This window comes from Tamandua tetradactyla, chromosome 4, assembly GCF_023851605.1.
Source record: "Tamandua tetradactyla isolate mTamTet1 chromosome 4, mTamTet1.pri, whole genome shotgun sequence".
Taxonomy (NCBI): Eukaryota; Metazoa; Chordata; class Mammalia; order Pilosa; family Myrmecophagidae; genus Tamandua; species Tamandua tetradactyla.
Genome location: NC_135330.1, coordinates 164177046 through 164192750, shown reverse-complemented (window position 1 = coordinate 164192750; position 15705 = coordinate 164177046). Strand labels below are relative to the sequence as shown.

At 40.2% G+C, this 15705-nt stretch overlaps 1 protein-coding gene and 1 long non-coding RNA gene across 2 annotated transcripts in view; one reads left to right on the top strand and one right to left on the bottom strand.

Moving 5' to 3' along the window:
* The window catches only part of CLDN10 (claudin 10), a 144591-nt gene that overhangs the window by 75774 nt on the left and 53112 nt on the right, over nucleotides 1-15705 (bottom strand). The window lies entirely within an intron of this gene.
* The window catches only part of LOC143681476 (uncharacterized), a 103123-nt gene that overhangs the window by 53189 nt on the left and 34229 nt on the right, over nucleotides 1-15705 (top strand). The window contains exon 2 of the long non-coding RNA XR_013174671.1: nucleotides 5993-6166. This is a non-coding gene — a long non-coding RNA (uncharacterized LOC143681476). The remainder of the gene's footprint in view (nucleotides 1-5992; nucleotides 6167-15705) is intronic.

Sequence of the window (15705 nt, the reverse complement as noted above, 5' to 3'; positions counted from 1 at the left end):
AGGGATGTGGGGATAAAAGTAGTGGAATTAAAACTGTGCCTTACCTCATTCTTCCCCCAATTAAAAAATCTTTGTCTGTGGAAGGTGACTGAGAAATTAGGATAATAGTTAAAATTTACAGTGGGATCACCGGATTATTTTTTTCCAGTGGAAAGAGTTGGGCATTTTCAAAGGCAAATGCATCTTTCTCTATTCATTTTTAATTTCCATGGAAAGTTGTATTTATTGGGATAACTACCACTGTTTTGATGCTTTGCAAGTACATTTGACAGGATAGCATCAAATTTCCAGGGCAGGTAGACAGAAAAAACGATTCTAAGTAGTTCCCCACCCCCTGCACTAGGTTCAGACCTGCTGCTACTCCACATGGCCTGCTGATAGCTCCATTTTCAGGAGACCTTTGTTGCTTCTAAACCCCACCCTACATCAGTGTAGGAGCTGGGCTGTAAGGGAGGGGGATGTCACCTTTTGGGGAATGCTGAGTTTTTAGAGAGGCAATCCTCCATTTTCCCTCTCCTTCCTGTTGGGAACAGAGGGAATTTTACCTGGGTACTCTGTCACCCTTCCTACAAGATTGGTGAACCCAGACTGTGTCTCATACCAAGCTGAGACTGATGATCATCTTTTATCAGAATGTTTGTGAGCACTGGATGGGCTGAGCTCCTGATGCTGCTACAGTATGAAGGAAAATGGCAGAGCTGGGGGAGAGTACAACTGTGGGGCTGCCTGTGGCAGGCCAACTGATAAGAAAACAAAATATCTTCACGTTAAAAAAATTGCTCACTTTGGCAAGATGTGCTTGTTCTTGATTAAACTAGTACAGAAATGACCTTGTATTGGCCAGAGAATGAACCAGACTTAGTCCACTGACCTTTGTGCTCACTGACAGGACCAGGTCCCTATTTCCCTTTCAAAGCCAGTAATTACTGAGCTGAGAAGAGCACCATTAGAGAACAATTGAAGCTTGAGACACAGGGGCTTGCCAAATGGAACTGAGAATGGAGGGGCTAAGAGTTTCCTGAAGAGACAGGACTTAAAAGCTAAGATTTCAAAAGCAGGATGAACATCACGAGAGGACTCAAAGGAAGATCAGATGGGAAAGAGAAGCTTCCATGGTAGACACTGTTCCTTTTGGAGGCCCAAGTCTTTAGGGGAGAAGTTACACCCTTTGCTCTTTCATACACTGATTGGAATGTTCTTTTCAGATCTGCCTCACCCTTCCAAAGAAAAGCCCATCACGGTTCATTGAACATTTGGAAAAGGAAGGCTGGTGTGGCAGGAAGGGAAGGGACAGAGACAACTCTTCAGTCATTTTTCAGGGCTCTAGAGGAACAGGCGTGAGGAATATCTCCCGGCTACCCCACTCCATGTCACACACGTGCGCACACACATGCACACACATACACAGTGAGTATCAGCAACTGCAGGCAACTCTGGGAACAGCAGAGAACATCCTGTGAGGCATTAGGCAATGAGGCTGCGGTCTTCACTTTAAGAAAGGATGATTGTAGAATGATACAGCTTTCACAATGTGACTATGTGATTGTGAAAAACCTTGTGTCTGATGCTCCTTTTATCTACCTTATCAACAGACGAGTAAAACATATGGAATAAAGATGAATAATAGGGGGAACAAATGTTAAAATAAATATGGATTGAAATGCTAGTGCTCAATGAAAGGGCTAGGTAAGGAGAATGGTATGTATGAATTTTGTTCTGTTGTCTTTTTATTTCTTTTTCTGAATTAATGCAAATGTTCTAAGAAATGATCATGATGAATATGCAAATATGTGATGATATCGTGAATTACTGATTATATATGTAGAGCAGAATGATCATAAGTTAAGAATGTTTGTGTTTGTTGCTCTATTTTTTTAAAAAAATTTAAAAATTAATTAAAAATAAATAAATAAATAAAAGGAGACTTGCCACAGCCAAGTTACAAATGTGTTTACCTTATGCTTAGGCATTGGTACAAGTCAACCTCACTTTGCAAAGGTCTACTTTGCCCACTACCTCATTAGTGCGTTGATATGTTATGGCAGTAATCCAGCACAGAAATGAGAACTTTTGAATTGTACTTGCTTCACCTGCTGCCTGAAGCCATCTTGGCCTTTATTCATGGAGCCAAAAATACCCTTCAGATAAGCCACAAAGAAACTCTTGGTCTGGGTTGGAACCAAAATCAACTTTAAAGGACATAGTATTTATCCTAATGAGAACTAATAATTATGTGTTCTGAAGAAAGTGAGTCAGTCAACAACTTAAGTCCTCACTAGACCTATTGCAAAATATCCCTTGCATATGTCTCTCTGCATCAATCAGTGAAGTACTTGGCTACAGCAATTCCTGGCTTTTCAAATTAGTGGCTTCTGCTAAATTTCCTCAGAATAGAATCAAAAGATCTGATTTTTTTTTTCAGTGCCTAGAAATTGGTGAGAATTTCCACTGCAATAATAATCATTAACTGTGATTTATGCAGATAAACAAATGAAAGCGTTTAAAGAATATGTAAATCTCATATCATCTTTTGGTAAATGTGATTAATGTTTCTAGCAGATCTGTGGGAGAATTAAAAATTTAGTCAGAGAGAAGAGTCTGTTTCTTCTTTCCTGCCCTTAAATATGCCCATAAATAAAATCTTCCTTATCTTAACAAAATATTCATATAACTGTATTCTCCTTTCTAACTATTTCTCTCTTTCCTTTAATTGCCATACTTCTTTAGTAATGATCTTTGCTTCCTTTGCAATTTTTCTCCACGTCAAACTGTTTCCTAAGCTTTAGGAAATGTAGGAAACGTTTAAAGTATATTTTTTTCTGTAAGTATTTGTAGCAAAGTCATATTAACTCCTTTCGGTGTTTATATTCACTCTTGTGGCTTCTATTATCAATTCCATGCAAATTTGCATATTTAGCGTGTGCTTCTGTCCTGAGCTCAGTATCTTTAGCTGTATATTGAATATCTCCAGTAGGGCAGTATCCAAGATATAGACTCCAAACAAACTCCACCTATGAGTCCACTGCTGACCAGGAGTCATTTCAAGAAGTTCAACCTCATCACAGGGTAATTCCTGCAATAGAAGCTAGTATTTTGGAGTGAATTCTGAGCACCCATTGAGACTCTGAGTTTTGCCTCCCTTCCCACTTATTCATCCATATAAACCCAAAAAGATTGAGGCTCCAGAAACAGAGCATCTTTGCTGAGGGACCCCTTTTACTGAGCATAATGCACTGGGAGAGTATATACCCCTCACTTCAAACATGCTCTGCTCCATGAACTGCTGGGCAACAGCTGTGGCAGCAGCACATTTATAGAGAAAGAATGACTGGGCTGACTCATAGACTCATATAACCACCCCCTGGGGTTTCTCAGACATTTGAGAGTAGGGAAATTCCAACAAAAAACTAGATTTCTTATAGTTAAGCAGCAGGGAGGACAGAGCATTGATATTTGGAGTATTACTGTAATTATGATTTCCTTTGTACTGTCAAATTGGTGATTTTTTTTATTCCTGTATCTAGATGAATTATAAACAGTACCCCAAGTCAGGAGTCTGGGAGTTGAGCTAAACTCCTCATTTTTTTTCACTGCTGAAATCTAATAAGTTGCCAAATAATCTATCTTTTATACCATGCAGAAGTAAAATAACATTGTACAGAGGATGGAAGCGTTGTATGTTGTAAACTTCTTTTTTAGATGATATGAATTAAAGGTATACTATGAAAAATTAAGGATGCATATCACAATCCTAAAACAATTATAAAAAAATATCAAGTGATATGGTAAAAAGCTAATAGAGATAGAGTGGAATCCTAAAAATTATTTAATTAAAAAGAAAATAGTAAAGGAGGAACAAAGAAGAAACAGAACTACTGAAAAACAAAAAGCAAGATGTAGACAAACCCAACCCTATCAATGATTAAATGTAAATGAACCAAACATTTCAATTGATGGTAATGATTATCAGACTGGATTAAAAGAAAAGCAAGAGTCATTTATATGTTGTTTATGACCCAGGAAATAGAAGTAGGGAAATATATATATATATATATATATATATATATATATACACGTGCACACACACACAAACACTAATAATAAGAAAGCAGGTAGACAAAGAAGACCTGAAAACAAGGAGAATTACAAGGGACAAATAAGGTAATTTCAAAATGACAGAAAGATCAATTCATCAAGAAGACCAAGTAAATCTGCCCTTCATGGTATCTTCCATATATGCCACCTCCTCCTCTCTACTTCAACAACCTTAGCTCACTTGGTTCTTTTAGTTCCTCAGCATGTTATTTCTACTCCATCTAATTCATCCCAGCTGCATTTTTAAAACAAAAATGGGTCTCTAGTGTAATTAAAAGCCAACTATTAATGGTTTGCAGTCATTAGGTGGATAAAGTCCAAATCCCTTCCTCTGATTGTCACAGGTCTTTCACAGTCTTGTTCCAACCCACTCTCCAGCCTTGTGCCCCATTGATCATGACTCATCCTAGACTCCATTCACAGCAATTACTTCTTTTTTCCTGAAAAAGCAATGCTTTTTTGCTGTGGATACTTCTACTTGCCAGAGATATCCTCCTTTTACTTCTTCCACCCATTAATTAAGCAACCTTCTGTACTTGGCCACAAGCTGTACACAAAATAGCCCTTCATATCCTACCACTCCTCCCTCCCTCACTACACTTCAACCATATTGCCCTCAAATATACCATGTAGGGTCCCATTTTGGGGTCCTTGCATTTGCTGTTCCCTCTGCCAGGCATGCTCTCCTCCTTGATCATTGCATGGTAAATGCTTTGTATCATTAAGACCTCAGGTCAAATGGTTTCTCCAGTGAGAGACCTTCCCTGACCTCCCACTATTAAGCAGCACCCCTCCCCCACTCACTATGCATTACCCTATTTTTTGCCTGCACACCTCCCATCATTGGTTCAAATCTCCATGTTTGCTTATTTGTCTCCCCACTCTATTAGTGTGCAAACTGCAAGAGAGCAGGGACCTGATAGACTTTATTCACTAACGTACCCCAGATTCTAGAACACTGCCTGGCACATTGCAGGTAGTCAAGAAAAAATTGTAAAATGAATGAATAGTGGGTGCATGGGGAGATACGTTATACTAAAGTTTAAGGCATGCTTTGTAAGTGCTTTCAAACATGAATTTTCAATACTGTGGGCTCTGGCTGCAGTTTCCACTTGCTGCTCCTTCGGCAGTTTCTTTTGCTGACTCTCAAACCTTCCTGCAGCCCCTCAACCTCTATTGACAGCAATGCCCACCAGTCTGTGTCACTCATCCATCTCAGTGTCTGTCTGCCTGACTGTCTAGATCCTGTTGATTTTTAGCAACTGGCAGAGAGGCACAAACAGAAGGGGGTGCTTAATAATTGCTGGTCATCATGATTTGTGAAACCCTTTTAAGCATGACACTACACATTTTCAAGGACCTCTTAAAATGTATTATCTGTACACATCACATGTATATACTTGTACTGGACATTTAAGTTCTCTTTGGATTATTCTCAATTCTGATTCTACTTGAGGAATATCTAAAGAAATGAGGATCTGGAGTTTGGCATTGCAAATCCTATGAAAATTCATTCAAATAATAACTGGAGGGATGCTAAGAATGCTAGGAAATTAAAGTTGGATTGTGACTTCCAAAGACGTGCTTGCCTCAGACCATGACTTCGACCTTTTAGATAATTTCTCAGACAGAGTTTGACTCCAAAACTCTCTGAGAGCTCTAAGGATCTGTAATAGAGAATCTTTATTTTTATTTTATTACATCTAAAAGTGAATAGATTGTAAATTGTTTTTCTGTTGGTTGGTTTTAAAAAATCACCTTGTATTCTATTTCCCTCCTTGCTATAGTTTTTGAATATATTCAAGTACAATATCATCTCACTATTCTTAACCTTTAAGTTCAGTATCATTTTAATTTTCTTGTGACATCTTTTCCCTTCTCTTCTTCAATTTTTCAGAGTTCCCTCTTCTAGTACTCAGTGACCTGCTTTCTTTGGAGAGAAAAATGTTTGGCAACTTACTCTTTGGCTACAGAAGTGCTGAACAGGTTTTCAACACGGATTTCCAGCTGGCGCTAATCCCTTGCCTGTTACATAAAAGGATCCTTTAAGCCCTTGAAGTTCCAGGGAAAGGTTTGTGTTGAAGTTTCACTGCTCTAGGATTATATGGTAAAGTAGATATGGATGTGTAATTCCTATGTACCTTCAGAGATGACACTACTGACAGTACTAGTTACCATGAGGACCAACGTGGCTGCGGGTGTGGGTGGGCCTGCCACCATTATTGTGTGGCTGGTCTGTCCTTTACTGAATGACAGCTCAGCTTCCTGCTAGAGCAGTGGTGGTTGGCATGAAATCTTGGCTGTAGATCAATACCCCTTCTCCCTTAACTCAGCTACACCACTTTGGATTCCTTGCTACATCTGCTATTGCTATATATTTTTTCCCGGGCTGTGTTGCCTTCCAGGAGCCTGCAATCTAAAACAAGCCTGACCCTGATCCATTTGCAAAATTCAGTAGTGAACCTAAATAGAAATGAAATACTTCCATATAAAAATTCTTATTAATCATTAGTGTGCTTATTAATGGCTGATATAATAAATTGTTTAGTTATACCATCATTATTAAGAACATACTTACAAGCAAACTTTTTTGATTGCTTACTCTGTGACAGGTGCTCTGTATTGACAACCAAATGAGTTAGGATACCATTATTAACCCCATTTTACCAGATGAGGAAACTGAGGTGCAGAGAGATCAAGAAATTCACCCAGTGTCCCACAGCTAGGAAGGGGTAGAGTTGGTATTGAATTAAGGATATCTGTTTTCCAACTCACACAGCCTTCCTCCAGAGCCTGCACTGGAGTTAAGTTTCCCAAGGTATATTCCATAAAACATAGAACCAGATAATACAATGAGAAAAACTAAAGGGGGAGGAGCATGCTCTTTAATCAAATAAATTTGGAAAATGCTGCCTACTCTGTCCCTATCTTAAAGAACTTACACTGCCTATTAGGAAATCAAAGGCTCTGAAGAGTCCTAAAATGAAGAAAACTGTTTAAATTTGTTTAATCAACCGCTTCCCAAATTTTCCTGAATATGGACTATCCACCAATTCTGCCCCCTCCCCCCAAAAAACTTATGCCTATTTCACAGAACACACTTGGAAGGTGCTATTGGAAATAAATATAAAACTCGGGTGTGATGGTGTACTTGTTTTCTAGGATAAATGTAATTGCCTACTGAAATTAGAAAGGCTGTGTAGGGAAAGGAGCATTTGGGGAGGGCTTGGTGGGTATGACCGAAAGGAGAGAGCATTGAGGGCAAAGCCTGAGAAAGAGCAAGAGGGCTGCATCTAAGAGGATGGTGAGATGCATTTTAAGGAGAAGGACAATCCAGACATTCTGGGACATTTGGGGAGGGTAAGGAGGTAGATATACTATAAGGAAGTTGTTCTGGTGAGAACTAACTTTCCAGAGCAAAGATTAGAGCCTGCTCTGGACAGAAATATTGATTTTAAGAACAGAAAAAGACATTCCAGTGTTAAGTGTTAATTTGAATATCGGAGACCAGTATAATAAACGACTCATGGAATTATTGTGTCATCTATGTTGGAAAGTGCTATATATTCTGCCCATTAGAAGCTCAATACAGATTGGTTTCCTAAAGTTGTCTTAATTTCTTTCTAGGGAATTATAAGATGTGAGTGCAAATAAAAGGTCCTTTTGAGCAAGAAAACAAGAAGCTCTTGCTTGGCACTTAGTAATGCCCAATCAGTGTTTGCTGAATAAATTGTAAGGAGAAGACTAATTGTGTGATTTGGGTTTTGTGTCCTTAAAATGGAATATTAATTATCACTGAGTTGTTGGATGTTTTATAAAACTTAAATAGCTATTTTTTAAAATAGAAAAAATAGCTCTTTGTAGAGTAGAGGTGGAAGGAAGACGGGAGTTCACTGGTAGAAACATAGAAGCGATGCACAGAAAGTCATCAAATTGTTGTGTGATCTCATGAAGAGATTTCATACCAGCTCATCTGTCAGAAGAGGGGCTAGACTAGACAGTCTAACATCCTAATAGTCCTTGTTCTTTAGAACACCCTAGAGGAAGTTTGGAAAATAAACACATTTAACATAGGACAAAAGTGACTTTCAATCAGAGGGAGACTCACAGTGCAGTTCAGATGATAAATTTACAATGGGCATTTAACACGTAGATCAGTTGTGCAAATGGATTCAATTTGCTTTTTCTCTTATTAAGCAGAAGAATACATGAACATAAGTGGCCTCAATTATTTATCACCAAAAATGATGACATTGCAGAGGCAAACCTCACAAAAGAGAAATGGGCTTCCCCTGCTCTTCTTTATTTAAAACAAATTGACGTCAATGATTTTCCTTTGAATTGGAATGTATTGAGGCTATATGCATGTTACACAGAGCAAACCATTCTCTTTCCGTGTCTTTGTTCATATATTCATCTATAATTAAAAACTGCATATAAATGTTTTCTCTCGTGAATGTCACTTGGCAGTCACAGGATGTATTATTAGTGCCATCTACTGGAAAAATGCAGTACAGCTATTTGTGTAAAATGTTGAGCTACTAAGGGGGGGGGGGGGCGGCTGTAACAGGACAGATTAGACAGAGATTCTGTCCAAGAACATTGTTAAATCTATTTTTATAAGACTGCTAGAAATTTGAACACTTAAAAGTTATGGAAATTGGGCAGGCAACAGTGGCTCAGTGGCAGAGTTCTCGCCTGCCATGCCGGAGACCAGGGTTCAGTTCCCGGTGCCTGCCCATGTTAAAAAAAGTTATGGACATTGCCTATATTAGGATCGAGGAGAAGTGGGTGTGACAAGATTGGCCATGAGTACATGGGAATTTATGATTCTCTGTATTTTTGTATGTATTAAAAATTCTCTGTAATAAAATATGTTTCTCCCCCCTAAAGAAACTTTGAGTCTAGAGGAAGAGATAAAATGTGAACGTGGATGGTGCGATGGTGGCTCAGTGCCAGGTTTCTTGCCTGCCATGCTGGAGACCCGGGTTCGATTCCCGGTGCGTGCCCATGCAAAAAAAAAAAAAAAAAAGTGAACATGATAACTTCTAAATAACAGAAAGAGATAAACTAAGAGAAGTGCTGAGGAAATTTCAAGAATCACTATACTTCTGCAGATAAACCCATTTGCAAGCTTGTATTAATAATAGCATGCACCTAAACAAGTGATCAACATTATTTTTACTGAATATTCAAAATATTGTTTTTATGATTATTTTATCTCTGGGTGAAATTCTCTTCATATCTAACTCTCTGAAGGAAAAATTGAAAAGTAAATCTCTCAATCAGGAGACAGACATTTTGGGAAGCTCCAGATCCAAGCATTAGGAAGCTGGGAGAGTTGAAACTGGGCAAGTTTATAGAAACTAATCTTAGGTTGCCAGAGTAAGTTGCCTATAAGAACAGCAGTGTGATTGTTTTAGTTTCGTTGGCACTCAAACAAATACCATGCAATTGGTTGGGTTAACAATGGGAATTTATTAACTCATAGTTCTGAGGCTGGGAAAAAGTCCATATGAAGGCATCATCAAGGCGATGCTTTCTTCCTGAAAACTGGCATTCAGCCAGCAATCCTTGGTTCTGGGCTTCTCTCATATGACAGTATGCATGGTGACCTCGCCTGGCCTATTCTCCTTCATCAAGATTCCACTGACCTTCAGCTTCTGCTTCCTGTGGCTTTCTCCCTGTGTCTGAATTTTACTCAGCTTATAAAGAACTCAAGTAATAGAATAAGACTCATACAGATTCAAAGGCCCTGCTTACAGTGGGTGCACACCCACAGGAATGGATTAATTTTAAGAACATGTTTTTCTGGGGTATATATAGCTCCAAACCATCACAGTGATTAATCAACAGATTGATGCCAACGCAGCCAATAGATAAAGGTTTGAATCACTCTAAAGAGGTATAGCACGGACATGGATCATTCGAATCCAAATGTAGTACAGCGCAAGGACAAGAACAGCAGTGGAAACAGCAAAATCTCCACCTTTTTTTGACCAGTATTTCCAATCCCCTTTCTCTGCAACAAACTTCATTTCCTTAGTTTCCCATTTGGAAATCATTCATCCAACACCACCCAAATGTCATGTATGCTATTGGGCACTGAAGATACAAAGACAGAGCATAGTGCCCTTCCCTGAAGAGTTCACAATTTGTCAGGTGGATACCCAGGCACAACTAATAGACTATAATGTGGCTAGTGGATTATGATGGGTAGGATGAAAAAAATGCTACAGGAACAAAAAGCAAGTCATCTTCCATTCTGTATGAGATATCAAGGAAGGACTTCCCAGAGGAGGTTACAATTGATTCAGCTTCTAAGAACTAGAACTTCTATTCCTTATCTAGAAGAAATAGAATGAGCCAAGACACAGAGGCATGGAGGGATGCAATATGTCCAGCAAATGTGAGTAACCTCAGGCTAGACTTTAGCCAGCATGATGGGGAATAAATGCAGATTGGGACCTGATCATGAAAGCCCTTAAATGCCATTCTGAGGAGTTTGGACTTTTCTGAGCAGGTGAGGGGTTGAAATTAGTGGAGATGAATGGCAAGATGCTGTTTGGCCAGCTCAGAGCTTAAAATAATTTTGGATGGCTTTGGGATAGGGAAAACAGGCTCCAAATTTGACCCAGGGCCCACGTACTATATTGTGTTATATCCCGATGCTTAATGTATTTAGATTTCTTGCCAACAGCAGAAGAAATTGGAGTTTGCAACCCACTTTTTCAGGGGAGTGGCATGAATGAAATTACTCACAATGCAAAATTATGAGATGCTTTGCAAATACCATTCTTTTAGAAAGATTATTCTGTAGGTGGTGTTCAGGATAGAGTATAAGTGGAGCAAACTAGAGGTAGGAAGACCAGTGAGGAATCTGGAAGTGTAATGATACCCCAGTAGATACAGTGAACTGTGTGTAGTAGATGCTGTAATGCACTGCCTACGTCCCCCTTTAGTGAAAGATCTTGCCCCTGCTGCCAAGCCTGTAGCAGTCAGCACCCTCAATAGTAGCTTCAGCCATAGAGAGCTGCCAGGCCCAAGCACATGCCTCTTCCTGGGGTGGTTCACATCCAATAGACTGATAGATGCAGGAGTATAAAGCTTGAACATCTCTGCCCACTCTTAAATTAAATACCACCTAGGGTCTGCTTTCTGGGGAACGTTAACTGGCATACTGAAAAGATAAAGAGATAGGATGGTTTGCTAAAGTTGCCAGAATGCAATGTACCAGAAATGGATTGGCTTTTAAAAGGGGAATTTATTAAGTTGAAAGTTTACAGTTCTAAGGCCTTAAAATGTCCAAACTAAGGCATCTAGAGAAAGATAGCTTGACTCAAGAAAGGATGATGGATCTGGGGTTTCTCTATCAGCTGGGAAGGCACATAGTGACCTCAGCTAGCTTTCTCTCCCTGCTTCTTCAAATAGCTTCCCCAGAGGCATTTTCATTGTGCATCTCCAAACTTCTTTGTCTGTGTCAGCTCTTTTTCGAAAATGGTTCCCTTTTAAAGGACTCCTATAAGTGACCCCATCTTGAGTGGGTGGAGATACATCTCCAGTGAAATCATCTAATCAAACCTTACCACCCACAATTGGATGGGTCACATCTCCATGGAAACAACTTAACTAAAAAGATCCCACCCAACAATAGTGAATGAGTATTAAAGAACATGGCTTTTCTGGGGTATATAACAGTTTCAAACTGGCACAGGGAGGGAGGGAGGGAAAGGGGAAAATGAGGAATAAAAAGCCTGGATAAGTTTCACACTTGGGGAAAATTCCCTGAATAATTTATAGCTAGTTAGAATTTTTGCCTTAAAATAAATTTGTGGGTCTGTGTTTAACAAGTTCATTCATTTATATTCCAAACAAGATTAAGTTCATCATGGCAGTAAAATAAATCCAGATGGTTCTGGGTTTGTATCTAAGATAAGATCCAATGTGACACAGTGAGCTGGATTTAAACACTCTCGACCATGCTTAGCCTGAGAAGATATGATGTGATGGGCACCCAGAAGACCCATCTGTCCCCAGAAGTCATGACTCAATGAATTTCTAGATCCTTTTTGTCATAACAGCAGAACACGGGCTTTGTAGAACAGTACCCAACACTGCACTAACAGAACATTCTTAGACCCAAGTATGAGTGGATCCACCTTGGGCCCTATATTTTAGAGCAGGGGTCAGCAAACTATAGCTTTTGGGCCAAATTTGGGCTACCACTTATTTTTGTCTGGCCATCAGCTAAGATATTTTTTTAACATTTTTAAATGCTTGAAAAAAATAAAAAGAATATTTTCATGTCACATTAAAATTACTTGAAATTCAAATTTCAAGTGTCCATAAAAAATATTTTTTGGAACACGGGCACATGCATTCGTTTACAAAATGTTTATGGCTACTTTTGTGCCACAGCAGCAGAATTGAGTAGTGGCAACTGAGTCCATATGGCCCACAAATTATAAAATATTTACTTCATTGTCCCTTTACAGAAAGAGTTTAACCTCTGCTTTAGGCTTTGCTATTTAAAGTGTGGTCTGTGACCGGCAGTGTGGGATTTATGCAAGAGCATATTAGAAATGCAGAATTTTGGCTCTTACCCCCAGGCTTATTGAATCAGACGCTTCAGATCCCAGGTGAATCCTACTCACATTAAAGTTTGAGAAGCACTGGTTTAAAGGATCCCCTCTGACTTTTCTCTGGCAGCATCTTCCCTGCAGCACAGGATGTCAGCAAGGCCAAGGGGATGTACCTACCTGGAGCATTCTTCCCTCTTTTAGACCATACTCTGAGTACTGGAACCCTAGAATTCCCTGCTTCCTGAACCAATTCAGGTCTCTTCCTTGGGATCTATCCTACAGCCTGACAGGTGGGTAAGATTCAGCTATTTACAAGGTGGGAAGAGGGTGGCCTGAACTTGGATTTGCAGGCTGGTATCCTCTGCTTCAGCTGCAGGTTCCTTATGGCAGAAAGAGGGTCAGATCCAGAGGTGGGAAGAGAAGGGGAGGAGTCTGGGGGGTGGGGTTTGGTTGGCTCTCTCTGTGTTAGCACATTATAGTTTGGAATGCCAGAGTCCAGGAATTCTAACCCTCCAGGTAGTTATGAAGGTATATTTGACAGTTTGTGAGCTTGATTTATAACTTATGGTTAAACATATAGCATTGCCCCTTCATTTGTACTGTTGACCCAGGCCCACAAATGTTAATGGAGGTCTTGTTAATGCTTCACAAGGTGTGTTCTAAGGACCACCTGCCTCAGAATTCACAGAGGTTGCTAAAAATGCAAATTGCCAGGCCCTGCCTAGGAATCTGCATTTTAACAAACTCCCCTGCCGATTCAGTACAGAGATGCATTGTATTTGAGAGAGAGTGGAGAGAAAAAGATAGCCTGAGTGGGCAGAAAGTTGCAGGGGAGATGAAAGGGAGTTAGCCAGGATAGGGGGGTCCTGGCAGCAAGCATACATGCTTCCTACTATTATCATCAGTACTCTTCACAATCTGCCTAAACCCAGCCCTGGAAGTTAACACAGGGGGAAGTTTTCTGCCAGAATGGAGCAAGTTTGTCCTCCCACCAAATGTGGGGCTTTCTGGGCTGCCATGCAGGAGGAAGTGTCCAAGTCAACACCAATAAAAAGTGAAAGGAACGATGGGAGCCTGGAGGGACAGCACGGCTCTCCCCTTGTAGCACTCCTCCAGGATTCAGGCTAAAGTCATCGTGCAAATCCTCCTGCTGATGAGACCTCCTGGAGTCCCACAGTGGACATGGAAGGAGCTGGTACCAACAATGTAGTCCCAAAGGTCTGAGTTCAAATCCCACTTCAGTCACTTGTGAATTGTAGGGCCTTGAGAAAGTTACTTAAAGTCTCTGTCCTCTTATCTGTAAGATGGGGGTCGTAACACTTTCTAGGCTTATGTTAGAATTAAATGTGATAAGAAAAATACAAAGATCTGAATAAGTGATGGCTACAACTTCTTATGTAGGTTATCTTATATAGCTGCACTTCATGATGCTTAATACACAGGCATTTACCACTGGCTGATAAAATGAATTTCTATAAACCCAAGGTGCAGAAGCCATTTAGGCCCCAGTTGCAGCCATGTGCTTGACCATTTCCTGGCCAGTGATCTTTTCCTCACGGTGCTTCCTTGGGAAGGAGTAATTCACCAAGTCCCATAGCCAAGGTGTTCAGTGGTTACATTTTGGGGATAATTTCACTGCCAAGACCACATCATGAGACCCAAGCACATGGTTTTTCCATTAATGCTGGATGTAAATGAAACTCTTAAGTAACAGCCGTGCCATACTGAAAGCAACCACTCGGGGGAAGCAGACTCCAAGGATCCCCGTGAGAAGACCGGCAAGGCTCTGAGTATGAAAGAGATGAGCAATCCCACCCCAGAAAGGGTGAGGGGGGGGGGATGTAGACCTTGACCATGCCCCCCCCCCCCGCCCCCCGTCCACTGGATCCTTCATACTGCAGAAGCACATAATCTTGGTCCCACACTCGAGTCACCTTGTTTCTATTTCCTCTGTTTCCCGGTTCAGGTATAGTAAAGGTTAAAGGCTCTTTAAACTCTTATCCCAGACCAATTAAATCAGAATCTCTGGTTTTGGAGACTGGAAGCAACGCTTTAAAAACCTTACAGGTGATTCCGATTTGCAGCCAAGTTTGAGAATCACTGCTTTAGCAAAAGGTCTCCTTTCTTCACAAATGGCAACTGGCTTTTATTCATAGAAGAGGCATCTTCTAAGAAGCTTCCCTAACTAATCACACATTCTTCACCATCTGTATGTGTCTCTAGTTTATGCCAGCACTTCTCATGGTTTAATGTGTATACACGGATCACCTGGGATGCTGCTAACATAAAGATCCTGATCCTAAAGGTCTGCAGTGGGACCTAAAATTCTGCTTTTCTAACAGGTTCACAGGTGCTGTCAATGCTGCTGATCTGTGGATCACACTTGAATAGCAAGGTTGATAGGCTATCATCCTGTGTTTACTTGCATGAGCCTCTGCCAGTGTTCTCTAGCTAATTTGTGTTCATTTTCTGCTCTCCCTACTGGAATGGGAGAGTGGTTAGTTTCTAACCATCCTGTATCCTGCCTCTCATCCCACTTCAACTCCTGTCCTCACTAAAGCTGTCCATGGTGTGAATACAATATCTTGCATGCACACAAAAAAGAGCTCAGTCAGTGGTTGTTGAATGAAAGATAAAGAGAACAAATATAATGAGAAAAATTCTGACCTTGGAGTTTGAGACCTGTCTCTGCTGCCTATAAGCTATGAGCTTTGGGGCAAGTGATAACTTCCTTCAGACTTAGTTACATCACCTGTTTTGGTTATAATTTCATTGTGAGAACTAATGCGATAATACACACTAAAGCCCCCTTTAATCAACACAGTAGCATCATCCTTTCTCTATCTCATATATGTGACCATTACCCAGTGTTCAAGCTTTGCCGTTTATGCTCTCCCTAGGAGGTCTTATCTACTCTTGAATCTTCAAATCACTATCCTCAAACTTCTCTCCTAAATTCCAGATATATCTAATCAAATACCTTCAGTAATTTCCATGTTGTTGACCCACTACATGTCATAGTTAATAC